At 44.6% G+C, this 13183-nt stretch overlaps 1 pseudogene across 1 annotated transcript in view; it reads left to right on the top strand.

The window, feature by feature from the left end:
• LOC146576338 (myosin heavy chain, fast skeletal muscle-like) overlaps positions 1-13183 on the top strand; it is a 37790-nt pseudogene that overhangs the window by 2289 nt on the left and 22318 nt on the right. The window contains exons 2-18 of the transcript XR_014892243.1: positions 6034-6177; positions 6263-6419; positions 6594-6621; positions 6701-6812; positions 6906-6998; positions 7086-7149; positions 7551-7649; positions 7740-7843; positions 7937-8075; positions 8161-8279; positions 8379-8528; positions 8613-8783; positions 8871-9177; positions 9311-9387; positions 12593-12680; positions 12763-12880; positions 12999-13122. The product of XR_014892243.1 is annotated as a myosin heavy chain, fast skeletal muscle-like (transcript). The remainder of the gene's footprint in view (positions 1-6033; positions 6178-6262; positions 6420-6593; positions 6622-6700; positions 6813-6905; positions 6999-7085; positions 7150-7550; positions 7650-7739; positions 7844-7936; positions 8076-8160; positions 8280-8378; positions 8529-8612; positions 8784-8870; positions 9178-9310; positions 9388-12592; positions 12681-12762; positions 12881-12998; positions 13123-13183) is intronic.

Raw genomic sequence — 13183 nt, 5'->3', positions numbered from 1 at the left:
TGGATAGGCTCAACACAACAGGAACTCAGCGTAATTGGCAGTCCACAAATATAATCAAACAGTATATGAACGACTTTGGTCTTTGCGATGCATGGCGCTCTCTTCACCCCACCAGTAAGGAATATACTTTTTTCTCGCATGTTCATCACTCTTACTCTCGTCTGGATTATTTTTTGGTCAGCAGCTCACTGCTGTGTGACATTTCAGACACTGAGATTCATCCTATAGCTGTCAGCGATCATGCTCCTGTATCTTTAACACTAATGCACAAGAATAATACTACGCCAAGTAAAAACTGGAGATTTAATATATCACTACTTAAAGATGAAGACTTTATTAAATACTTTAAAAAGGAATGGACTTCATATTTAGACTTTAATGACACTCCCGGAATATCTGCTTCTGTTCTATGGGAAGCAGGGAAAGCTGTGATGAGAGGTAAAATAATTTCTTTCTCATCACACAAAAAGAAAGAAGAAAACAAAAATATTCAGGAATTAGAAAAAAACATCAAATCACTAGAAGAAGCCTACGCGTCCCACCAAGATCAGGAAACATTGAACAAAATATGCAAAACAAAACTAGAATTAAATGAAACTATTAATAAAAAAACACAATTCCTTATACAAAGACTTCGCTTGCAGAATTTTGAACACAGTAACAAATCAGGTCGATTTCTAGCTAACCAGCTAAAAATAAATAAAGAAAAAATAACTATATGTGCTGCTAAAGATTTATCGGGGAACACAATATATGATCCTGGAAGAATAAACAACATTTTTAGGGATTTCTATGAAACTTTATACTCACCACAAATAAACCCATCTAAAAATGAAATTGATCTGTTTCTTGACAACGTAACTCTTCCAAAATTACTAGACAGTCAAGCAATGGAACTGGATTCGCCACTGACGCCAAGTGAACTCCAGGAAGCCCTGATAAGTATGCCCAATAATAAGGCTCCAGGTCCAGACGGCTTCCCTGCAGAATTCTACAAAGAATTCTGGACAATTTTGGCACCAGTATTCCACAGCATGTTGCAGGAAATCGAGGAAAAGGGCAGACTACCACCAAATATGAATTCTGCCAACATTAGTCTCCTGCTAAAACCAGGAAAAGACCCTTTATTTCCCTCAAGCTATCGTCCAATTTCTCTTTTAAATGTAGACCTTAAAATAATCTGCAAAGCTCTCTCAAAGAGATTAGAGAAAATGACCCCCCTCTTAATTCATCCTGACCAAACTGGTTTCATAAAAGGTCGGCACTCCTCAACAAACACTCGTAGATTACTTAATTTAATAGACTACTCATACGATAAAAACATCGAAACCATAATATTATCTCTAGATGCAGAAAAAGCATTTGACAGAGTTAATTGGAAATTTTTATTCGCAACTTTACACAAATTTGGTTTTGGAAACTCTTTCATAAACTGGATAAGAATATTATACAATTCCCCAACGGCTTGTATCAGAACAAATGACCAGACATCCTCCAGCTTCTGTCTCCTGAGGGGCACCAGACAGGGATGCCCACTCTCCCCTTCACTTTTTGCAATTTTTATCGAACCTCTAGCAGCAGCATTTAGACAGGCTACAACAATTAAGGGCATAAAATGTAAGAACATAGAACATAAAATCAGTCTCTATGCGGATGATGTGTTGCTTTTTCTGCAAAACACACAAACCAACCTCTCTGAGGTAATTACTCTAATAAACTGGTTTTCAAGAGTTTCAGATTATTCAATTAACTGGCCAAAATCTACAGTTCTCCCCATTAACTGCTCCTTCCATAATTCTTCCTCTGCCCCACTGCAATCCGGAAATATTAAATATTCAGGTATTAATGTCTCTCCTAAGCTTTCAGACTTAACTAAACTAAACCACATCCCACTTCTAAAGAAAGTAGAAGGCGATCTGACTAGATGGAAATCTTTACCCATATCACTCATGGGAAGGGTCGCCACTATAAAAATGATGATCTTGCCAAAAATAAATTACTTATTTTTGATGATCCCTAACAAACCATCACAAGATTGGTTCAGATCTCTGGATTCATATATTTCCAAATTCCTTTGGAAAGATAAACCCCCGCGTATTAGCTTAAAAACGCTACAAAGAACCAAGGATAGAGGAGGATTAGATCTGCCTAATTTTCACCAATACTTCTTAGCCAACAGGCTTCAGTTCATCTCAGAATGGTTAAAACATACCTTCTTAGTTGAGCCCTGGCTAGATGTTGAACAGGCACTATGCAAGGATCTAGAGATTTCAGACCTACCATTTATTAGCTCAAACATCAAAAGACATGAATGCTTTAAAAGTATCAACATCAGCTTTTCTCTAACAGCATGGTGGGAGTTTCTAAAAATAACGGAGTCTTCATTAATCCCATGCAAACGTACACCTATCTGGAATAACCCTGACATATTACAAAACAATAATATGATTAATTTCCCAGAATGGAGTTGTAAAGGAATTAAATACTTAGAACATATATTAGAGGGAACAGAATTTATTCCATTTGACAGACTAGTTGAACAATATGGGATCAACAAGACAAGGTTTTTAGAATATCAACAAATTAAATCCATAGTAAAAAAGAAATTTAACCTCAGTCAAGTTGAATTACAAACACCACTAAGTGCGGCACATTTTCTTACTCTTAAATCCCCCAAATTATTATCTAAAATATACAGAACACTTTCTAAATTAGATGAATCAATATCCCTTCCTACTGCAAAGTGGGAAGCAGATTTATCAGTCAACCTAGACCAAAACTTCTGGTCTCAGATTTGCTTAAAAACTTTTAAATTAATTAAAAATCCCAGTCTGCAATTAATACAATACAAAATACTTCATAGAGTGCACTATACAGGTCATCGGATGTTCAAGATGGGCTTTACATCTTCCAACAACTGCTCACACTGTCAAGGCAATACACCAGACAATTACATCCACGCTCTTTGGTTCTGTCCACCAGTGCAAAAGTTTTGGCGCGAGATATGTGAAGACTTATCAAAGTGTCTGAAATGTAACATTCCAACTTCCCCCTTAGTGTGTCTACTGGGCAGCTTAGATAATGTCACTTCAGAAAAGAATATAGCCCATATGATCTTCACTGCCCTATGCATAGCCAAGAAAACAGTCCTCATGAACTGGAAAAATAAAAATAATCTTAATTCTAACCAATATAGAAATTATCTATTAGATTACATTAGTCTTGACACAGCCTCTGCCACCACATTAGATCAATTGCTCTGGGCCCCTTTTATCAGCTCCATCACCTAGTGGGGGTGGGGGGTCATAGTTTGGTCCCGCCTTCACTGTTGTGATTGGTGAGGGGGTAGGGACAGGCTTAGGGCGTCGGGGGGTTCCCCGGAGGCATCTTCCTTGGGGGGCTCAACCCGGGGAACGGTCACGTCCGGTTGGGGGCTCTGTTGGCTCTCAGGTGACTGTTTCCTCGCGGCTGCGTGCAGCGGGGCTAGGGGAGGGTCTGTGCTGACGGACGTGGGTTACTGACCTGGCAACCTGGCTGCCCCTGGGTGGGTCCGGGATGGGCGTGAGGTTCTGGGGGCGCTCCGTCTCTGGGCTGGGGCCCGGGCCGGGCCTCGGGGGCTTGGGTCCTGGTTGGTGTGTTGCCGGGGTTGTGGGCGGGTGGGTGCATGGGGGCCCGGCCCTGGAGCAGGGTGCCGCCGGTGCGTCGAGCCGCCTGGGGGGCTCTTCAACTGGTGGGGGGGATGGTCACATCTTGCAGGAGCTTTCTTCTCTTCAGGAACTCTCTGCAGGAGGGGGAGATACAGGAGAGGTGGAGGAAGATCTCAGCCTGGGCGTTTACCGTCTTATGTAGTCTGGAAGATGTGTGGATGGTGGGGTGGGTGCAGTTTTCTCTGTGGTGGGGTTGGGTGGACTGTCCAGGGCTCTGTGGAGCCGGGGGGCGCTACTGCACTGGGCCCCGGTCTGATGGGCCTGGGCCCCCCTTCCCTGGCGGGTCGCGGAGGGTGGGGGTGCCTACTGGGGTCAGCGGGGGAGCTGGCCCCAGGGAGGGGTTACCTGCCCCTCCCTTCCTTCCCTCCCCATCTCCAGCTGCCTCCCTCTTCCCGCTCCTCCACAACCACCCACACATGCAGGGCCTTGGAGTGGGGGTATGTCACCAGGGTGCAGAGGAGGCTACCCCCCCCCCCCCCCCCCCCTGTCCCCTTCTGGCTGCCTCTGCCTCAATTTTATCCCACAACTTAGACATTCACATTATTCACACTCTCATTACACATACATATAGGATCTTGGGGGTGGGCACAATCACGGAGTCCAAATCACCATCAGGGTGTATACCTCACCCCTGACGTCGTTGCCCACCTCTCAATTTTAAATACACTTAGTCATTGAGGGCTAGCAGGAGGGACTATGCGCTTACCTGCTGCTCCTTGGCAGGTAGCTCCATGCCCTCCTGGGTTTTAATTGCACCTTAGAACACATATGCATCAACACTACAATGAGCGGGTGGAGGGAGGTTTGGAGTCTTCTCCCACCCCCATTCTCTGCGGCCTGCTGGAGCGGGAGGGCTAGTAGGAGGAGTTGGCCGTCCGACTGCGGTCTGGGGTGTGGGGCCTCCCTGCTGCTGCGGAGTCGGGGTGGTCTGCCTCTCCCCACCGCAGGGAAAAGGGTAACACCACCTGGGTCTGGGTGCAATTCCCCCCTCCAGGGGCAAGGGTACCTAGACCCGGTTTGTAGAGTACGCTTGGGGAGTGTGATTGTGTGTACAGCGTCTCTTTATGTCTGTCTCCACGTTGGTTGAGTGTGGAGTGAGTGCATATGAGAGCATGAGGGTGGGAATGGATGTTTGTGTCTGTGTGTGCCTGTATGTCTGTGTCTATATGTCAGGTTGGGTATCAGACGCCACCTCTCTGGGGACACCTCAGGCCCTCCAAGGTTTGGAGGCCTATCTCCACCCACCACCACTTCCCCTGCCGGTGGCGGACTCCCTCAGGTGTCGGTGTGTTGGTGGTTCTTTGTGTCTGGGGGTGGGCGTCCGGGTACACACCGGCTCACTCCTTGGCGGCCGCTTGTCGGGGCCTGGGGCCTGGGGCTCGCTCGGGCCCCTTTGGAGGTGGGGTGCCCCCGGCCTCTCGGCCTGGGGCTCGGTCACTCAGGCACAGCTGGGGGCCGGCGGAGCTCACGGGCGCGTCACTGCAACTCCCCCTGACTTCTGCTCCGCGGCTGCTGGGCGAGCCCTCATCTGGGACTCTCCTCAGCTCTTACTGGAACAGTGGCGCGGCTGCCCCTCTGTTGGTCTTCCATGGTCTCTTGTGTTCTGGGGGCCTCTGGATGTCTGGAGTTTTGATCTCCTCCATACCCACTTCACACCCTGGAGGACGGGGCTGTGGCCCCCCCACACTCCCTAGCAGATCATTACATGGAGAAACCTTTGGAATGCAAGCATGCTGATCCACACAGGTATGCACACATGGGTATTCACAGACGCGGACTAAAGCTTTCTTGGCGGCTGCCTCAAAGCACACTGTGCGCTGTCTATCTTGCGTGCTGCACAATATCGTTTATTATTTAGTAAATATTGATATCTATGACTAGCTAGTTTATTGTGATGGTGCTTTGTTTTCTCTATTATTATGTTGCTCTTTGTTGTTTGCTGTCTCCTCTGTTTGTTTTTTTTTTTGTTTGTTTGTTTGTTTTTTTTTCTCCATACAGGTGACCCAGGAGTTCTTTTTTTTTTTTTTTCTCTCTCTCTCTTCCCCCCCTTCTCACCGTCTCTTCTCCCCTTTGGTTTTCTTTCTTTCTCTCCCCCTCTTTCTCTCATTCATTCCCCCTGTCCTATTTATTAAAAAAAAAAAAAAAAAAAAAAAATGACAAAGGATGAACTGAAGCTCTGCCATCACGTAATGTCGCATACTGCTGTTTCTGATGTGATTTAGAAAAAAAAAAAAATATATATATATATATATATATATAATGCCGAACTGTGAAAGATGAAGTTGTCTGATGGATCATTAAAATCTATTCAGACGGATCTATTCAGACGGTCACTGTAAAGGAGGATGAAATCCACCCTAGAAACCCTCCAAAGTTTGATAAGATGGAGGACATGGCCATGATGACCCACCTTAATGACCCATCTGTGTTGTTTAACCTCAAAGAGCGTTATGCATCATGGATGATCTACGTAAGTTTTCACATTGCTGTGTGTGAGAGGAAAGTATCATGCTGATCTGTAAATGTTTAAATGATATTTATTGTCTATGATACAGACCTACTCTGGGTTGTTCTGCGTTGTCGTCAATCCCTACAAGTGGCTTCCTGTATATGATGCTACATGTGTAGCAGCATACAGAGGAAAGAAGAGGATTGAGGCTCCACCCCACATCTTCTCCATCTCTGACAATGCCTATCAGGCCATGCTCACTGGTAAGCTCAATTTCCTATTAAAGCCTTTAAATGCATTTAGGACTTCTACTTAAAGAGATGACCATTAATCATTGCGTGAAAAAAATTGCTTCTTACCACATAGCTACTTATAAGTGATAGGAAATAAATGAATACTAAGATTATTCAAGACATGCTTATATGTTTTTCTTTTAGATCGTGAGAACCAGTCTGTCCTGATTACGTGAGTATAATAAAAACTGTATGCAAAATATATAAAAACGATATAAAGGCATTTTAACAATGTGTCCCCTAAACCCCAGTGGAGAATCCGGTGCGGGAAAGACTGTCAACACCAAACGTGTCATCCAGTACTTTGCAACAATTGCAGCTCTTGGAGCTAAGAAGGCTGAGCCAACACCTGGCAAAATGCAGGTAGATTCTTTATTCTGCGTCAAAGTCTTTGTGACAGAAAAAGAAAATCAATTTTGGAAGATCAGCTCACATAAAAACAATATATTCTTGCAGGGCTCTCTTGAGGATCAGATTGTTGCTGCCAACCCTCTGTTGGAGGCCTACGGTAATGCCAAGACTGTGAGGAATGACAACTCCTCTCGATTTGTAAGTGATTAAAATGAGTTAATGTAAATGAGCTTTTTACTACTTGCTCTCATGAAAGGCAATATTAATAAAGATCTACCCCTGTAGGGTAAATTCATCAGGATTCACTTTGGCACATCTGGCAAGCTGGCCTCAGCTGATATTGAAACATGTAAGTTTGAACCACAGTGTAAATTACCATTATCTGTGATAGAAATTATTTTACAGCACATAAAGAGATGAGTCACTTAATTTCAGAAGAAGTAATATTGTCTGTTGTGGTGGAACACACGGATGCATGAACAGTGTGGTTACGCTATATATATAAGTTATATACTGTAACCCAGCAGTTATCGTGTGTAAGTATAAGTAGGAACATATTGCAACTTCACGGAACATTTAAAGTATAATAAGGTATACTGTGAAGCACGTTATAAGTAAAGCAACAGAACTGAAAAAAGTTTCAAACACGCCCAATGACAGCCAAGGAAATGAATGCATGCATGATCCATTTTGCAGTTTTGACTGTGATGTCTCATGTCTACAGTGTCAAAATTAATCTGTTGTCCTTAGATCTGCTGGAGAAGTCCCGTGTCACCTTCCAGTTGTCTGCTGAGAGGAGCTACCATATCTTCTATCAGCTGATGACAGGCCACAAGCCTGAGCTTCTGGGTATGCTGACAGGACACCTAAATTTAAATTTTAAAACCATTAAAATCACATTCTAAGCAAAAAACAAGTTAACTTCATTTCTCCTTTCAGAGGCTCTTCTGATCACAACTAACCCTTATGACTATCCAATGATCAGTCAGGGTGAAATCACTGTCAAGAGCATCGATGATGTGGAGGAGTTCATTGCAACAGATGTAAAATCACATTTGACACAGAATCTTATACTTAACCATAAATATCTTCTTTTGTTTTATTTATTGATAGCTGATTTCATTTTTTTCTTACAGACTGCTATTGACATCTTGGGCTTTACTGGTGAAGAGAAGTTAAGCATCTACAAGCTGACTGGTGCTGTGATGCATCATGGCAACATGAAATTCAAGCAGAAGCAGCGTGAAGAGCAGGCTGAACCTGATGGCACCGAGGGTATTGTGAAAAATTTCTATAATGGAGAAATGTTTGAAGTATTTGTATTTATTAGGTATTATAATGATTTGTTTTAATCCAACAGTGGCTGACAAGATTGCGTACCTATTGGGCCTGAACTCGGCTGATATGCTGAAAGCTTTGTGCTACCCAAGAGTCAAGGTTGGCAATGAGATGGTGACCAAAGGTCAGACCGTCCCACAGGTAATTCATAAAAGGGAGACTTGTATAATCATATTATAATTATAAACATTATAGCTGTATTCATATGGTTTTGTATAATTATAAATTCTTGTTTGCCAGGTCAACAATGCTGTCTCGGCTCTGTGCAAATCTATCTATGAGAAAATGTTCTTGTGGATGGTTATCCGTATCAATGAGATGCTGGACACAAAGCAGCCCAGACAGTTCTTCATTGGAGTGCTGGATATCGCTGGGTTTGAGATCTTTGATGTGAGCACTTGAAACATTTCAACACATTTCTTAAACTTTAAAGACTTTATTGCCATGAAGTTAGACATGGTTGTACTATTACAGTTCAACAGCTTGGAGCAACTCTGCATCAACTTCACCAATGAGAAACTGCAACAGTTTTTCAACCATCACATGTTTGTCCTGGAGCAAGAGGAGTACAAGAAAGAAGGCATTCAATGGGAGTTCATTGACTTTGGTATGGACTTGGCTGCTTGCATTGAGCTTATTGAGAAGGTAAACAGCTGCTCAGGAAGAAATGTACATGTGCTTGCATATGTTACCTCCCTTGAAATTTTAATATGATTTGTGCCATTTTCTCAGCCAATGGGCATCTTCTCCATCCTTGAAGAGGAGTGCATGTTCCCCAAGGCCTCTGACACAACGTTCAAGAACAAGCTGCACGATCAGCATCTTGGCAAGACCAAAGCATTTGAGAAACCAAAGCCTGGAAAGGGCAAGGCTGAGGCACACTTCTCCCTGGTTCACTATGCTGGTACAGTGGACTACAATATCACTGGCTGGCTGGACAAGAACAAGGACCCACTGAATGACTCAGTTGTGCAGCTCTACCAGAAGTCTTCAAACAAACTGCTGGGCTTCCTGTACGCAGCCCATGCTGGAGCTGAAGGTAAGAAAAAAAAGTGCTCACAAACTCCCATGTCCAGTACAGATAGCTACAATGTGCATACTGCAGGCTAAAATTATACAGTGAAAAATATTTTTTCAATTCCAGTAATGAAATTTACTGTTTATGAAAACAGAGGCTGCTGGTGGTGGTGGCAAGAAGGGTGGCAAGAAGAAGGGTGGTTCCTTCCAGACCGTGTCTGCTCTTTTCAGAGTATGTATAGATTTATATATATATATATATATATATATATATGGGTTTTTTTGTCTGTGTTTTTTTTTAATATATATATATATATATAAAAACACCCAGCACGCCCCTGCGGGCAGTTTATCCTTCAAGCTCGGGTCCTCTACCAGAGGCCTGGGAGCTTGAGGGTCCTGCGCAGTATCTTAGCTGTTCCCAGGACTGCGCTCTTCTGGACAGAGATCTCTGATGTTATTCCCGGGATCTGCTGGAGCCACTCGCCTAGCTTGGGAGTCACCGCACCTAGTGCTCCGATTACCACGGGGACCACCATTACCTTCACCCTCCACATCCTCTCGAGCTCTTCTCTGAGCCCTTGGTATTTCTCCAGCTTCTCGTGTTCTTTCTTCCTGATATTGCTGTCATTGGGAACCGCTACATCGATCACTACGGCCGTCTTCTTCTGTTTGTCTACCACCACTATGTCCGGTTGATTAGCCACCACCATTTTGTCCGTCTGTATCTGGAAGTCCCACAGGATCTTAGCTCGGTCATTCTCCACCACCCTTGGGGGCATCTCCCATTTTGACCTCGGGACTTCCAGGTTATACTCGGCACAGATGTTCCTGTACACTATGCCGGCCACTTGGTTATGGCGTTCCATGTATGCCTTGTCTGCTAGCATCTTGCACCCTGCTGTTATGTGCTAGATTATCTCTGGGGCATCTTTACACAGCCTGCACCTGGGGTCTTGCCTGGTGTGATAGACCCCAGCCTCTATGGATCTTGTACTCAGAGCTTGTTCTTGTGCTGCCATGATTAGTGCCTCTGTGCTGTCTTTCAGTCCAGCTTTGTCCAGCCACTGGTAGGATTTCTGGATATCAGCCACCTCCTCTATCTGCCGGTGGTACATACCGTGCAGGGGCCTATCCTTCCATGATGGTTCCTCGTCTCCCTCCTCTTTCTTGGGTTTCTGCTGCCTGAGGTATTCACTGAGCAATCGGTCAGTTGGGGCCATCTTCCCAATGTATTCTTGGATGTTCGTTGTCTCATCCTGGACTGTGGTGCTGACACTCACCAGTCCCCGGCCCCCTTCCTTCTGCTCCCGCTGAGGCACAGAAACAACTGAGGAATGTCCAAGCGTACAGCCTCAGGGTGCTGGACTTGGGGTGAAACCCTCCATGCATGGTAAGGAGCTTTCTTGTCTTTATGTCAGTGGCTTCTATCTCCTCCTTTGGCCAGCCTATTACCCCAGCAGGGTACCTGATCACGGGCAGGGCGTACTTGTTGATGACCCAGATCTTGTTCTTACCATTCAGCTGACTCCTCAGGACTTGCCTGACCCTCTGCAGGTACTTGGTGGTTGCAGCTTTTCTAGCGGCCTCTTCATTGTTCCCATTCCCCTGCGGGATCCCCAGGTACTTGTAACTGTCGTCTATGTCTGCAATGTTGCCTTCTGGTAGTTCAATCCCCTCAGTTCTGACTACCTTCCCTCTCTTTGTTACCATCCGACTACACTTCTCCAGTCCGAACGACATTCCAATGTCATTGCTGTATAGCCTGGTAGTGTGGATCAGTGAATCGATGTCTCGTTCACTCTTGGCATACAGCTTGATGTCATCCATGTACAGGAGGTGGCTGACAACTGCTCCGTTCCGTAATCGGTATCCGTAGCCAGTCTTGTTAATGATCTCACTGAGGGGGTTCAGGCCTATGCAGAACAGCAGTGGGGACAGAGCATCTCCTTGGGAGATCCCGCACTTGATGGTGACTTGTGCTATGGGCTTGGAGTTGGCCTCCAGTGTTGTACGCCACATCCCCATTGAGTTCCTGATGAAGGCTCTTAGGGTCCCATTGATCTTGTACAATTCTAGGCATTCCAGTATCCAGCTGTGGGGCATTGAGTCATAGGCCTTCTTGTAATCAATCCAGACAGTGCACAGGTTGGTCAGTCTGGTCTTGCAGTCTCGGCTGACTGTTCTGTCTACCAGTAGCTGGTGTTTTGCACCTCTGGTATTCTTGCCAATTCCTTTCTGTGTCCCGCTCATGTATTGACCCATGTGCCTGTTCATCTTAGCCGATATGATGCGATATGATTTGATTCCGGGTGTCTCTCGTTAACTAGCAGCTGGTTCATTTGTGCTGCCAGACACTCGTGGAGTGCAGTCAGCTTCTTTAGCCAGTAGGCATGAACCATGTCGGGCCCTGGTGCTGTCCAACTCTTCATACTGGAGACCCTTTCTTGGATATCTGCCACTGTGATGGTTACTGGACCCTGTTCAGGGAGGTCGCTGTGGTCTGCCCTCAGATCCACTAGCCACTGAGCATTGCCGTTATGAATTGCATCCTTCTCCCATATGCTCTTCCAGTATTGCTCCGTCTCCAGCCTTGGTGGTGCTGTTCTCTTATTATTATTGTTCCCTTGCCACTGAGAGTACACCTTTGCTGGTTCTGTGGAGAACAGCTGGTTTATTCTCCTGCCTTCTATCTCTCTGGTGTACCTCCTCAACCGGGTGGCCAAGGCTGTGAGTCTTTGCTTGGCAGTTTCCAAGGCCTCAGGTATGGACAGCTTGCTGTATTTCTGCAACTCCGTTAGTTGGCTAACCTCCCTCCGTGCTACTTTGATCTTGCCCTCTAGCCTCCTCCTCCATGGAGGGTACTGCCCCTTGTGGCTGTTCAACTTGTAGCCAAGCATCTCACTGATCACTGCTGCCGTATTGTAGATCAGCTTGTTAGTGTCGGTAATCGTGGTTGTAGGTATTGTCCGTAGTGCTGCATTACCATCATCTAGCAGACCTTCTGAGGGTACTTCACGTAATCTTGGTAACCGGCTATGGGGGATCCAGGTTTCAAGCTTGGCCATGATCCTATTTTTCAGGTCAGTTCCTCTCGCACTCAATGATCCTTCTCCTATCGCACTTGGGGCTATGTACCCAATCTCGGGTGGGGGTGATGATATCTCCCCCTTGACCTGGCGTCCTGACTCCTCCTTGCCGTAGCATTTGTCTTGTACCTCGTCAATCTCTAGCTGTGAGAGCAGTCCCTTCTTTCGAATGTTGATATATATATATATATATATATATATATATATATATATATATATATATATATATATATATATATATATATAGATATAGATATATAGATATATAGATAGATATAGATATGTGTGTAAATTAAATGCTCATTTTTAAATAGTATCAACCTATTATCTAATGATGCTGATCTACAGGAGAATCTGGCCAAGCTGATGACCAACTTAAGAAGCACTCATCCTCACTTTGTCCGTTGCCTGATTCCCAATGAGACAAAGACCCCAGGTACCCTACAGTAATATTAACTGTAAAAATGACAGTAAGAATATAGAAAAGATTTGAAACATTATGCATTTCTGACTCTCAGGCCTTATGGAGAACTTCCTGGTCATCCACCAGCTGAGGTGTAACGGTGTACTGGAGGGCATCAGAATCTGCAGAAAGGGTTTCCCCAGCAGAATCCTCTATGGTGACTTCAAGCAGAGGTGACAGCACATTACAATATTGGAAAGGAAAAATGGTTTCATGGTTGTTGTAAAGGACAAACTTGAATATGATGGAAGAAAAATCTAAGTAACAACTGTAATTGTATCTCTCTTGAAGATACAAAGTGTTGAATGCCAGTGTCATCCCTGAGGGACAGTTCATTGACAACAAGAAAGCTTCAGAGAAGCTGCTTGGCTCCATTGATGTGGATCACACACAATACATGTTTGGGCACACAAAGGTACACTTCATTATATTAATAGACATTAACAAAAACTGTCCCTTTGTACTTGTACTTATGT

Source organism: Mchenga conophoros, linkage group LG4 (assembly GCF_057382185.1).
Source record: "Mchenga conophoros isolate Kocher_MC1m ecotype Shallow Benthic linkage group LG4, M_conophoros_male_GT1.1, whole genome shotgun sequence".
Classification (NCBI taxonomy): domain Eukaryota; kingdom Metazoa; phylum Chordata; class Actinopteri; order Cichliformes; family Cichlidae; genus Mchenga; species Mchenga conophoros.
Note: the sequence above shows the minus strand (reverse complement) of the source record. Positions and strands in the feature narration are given on the sequence as shown.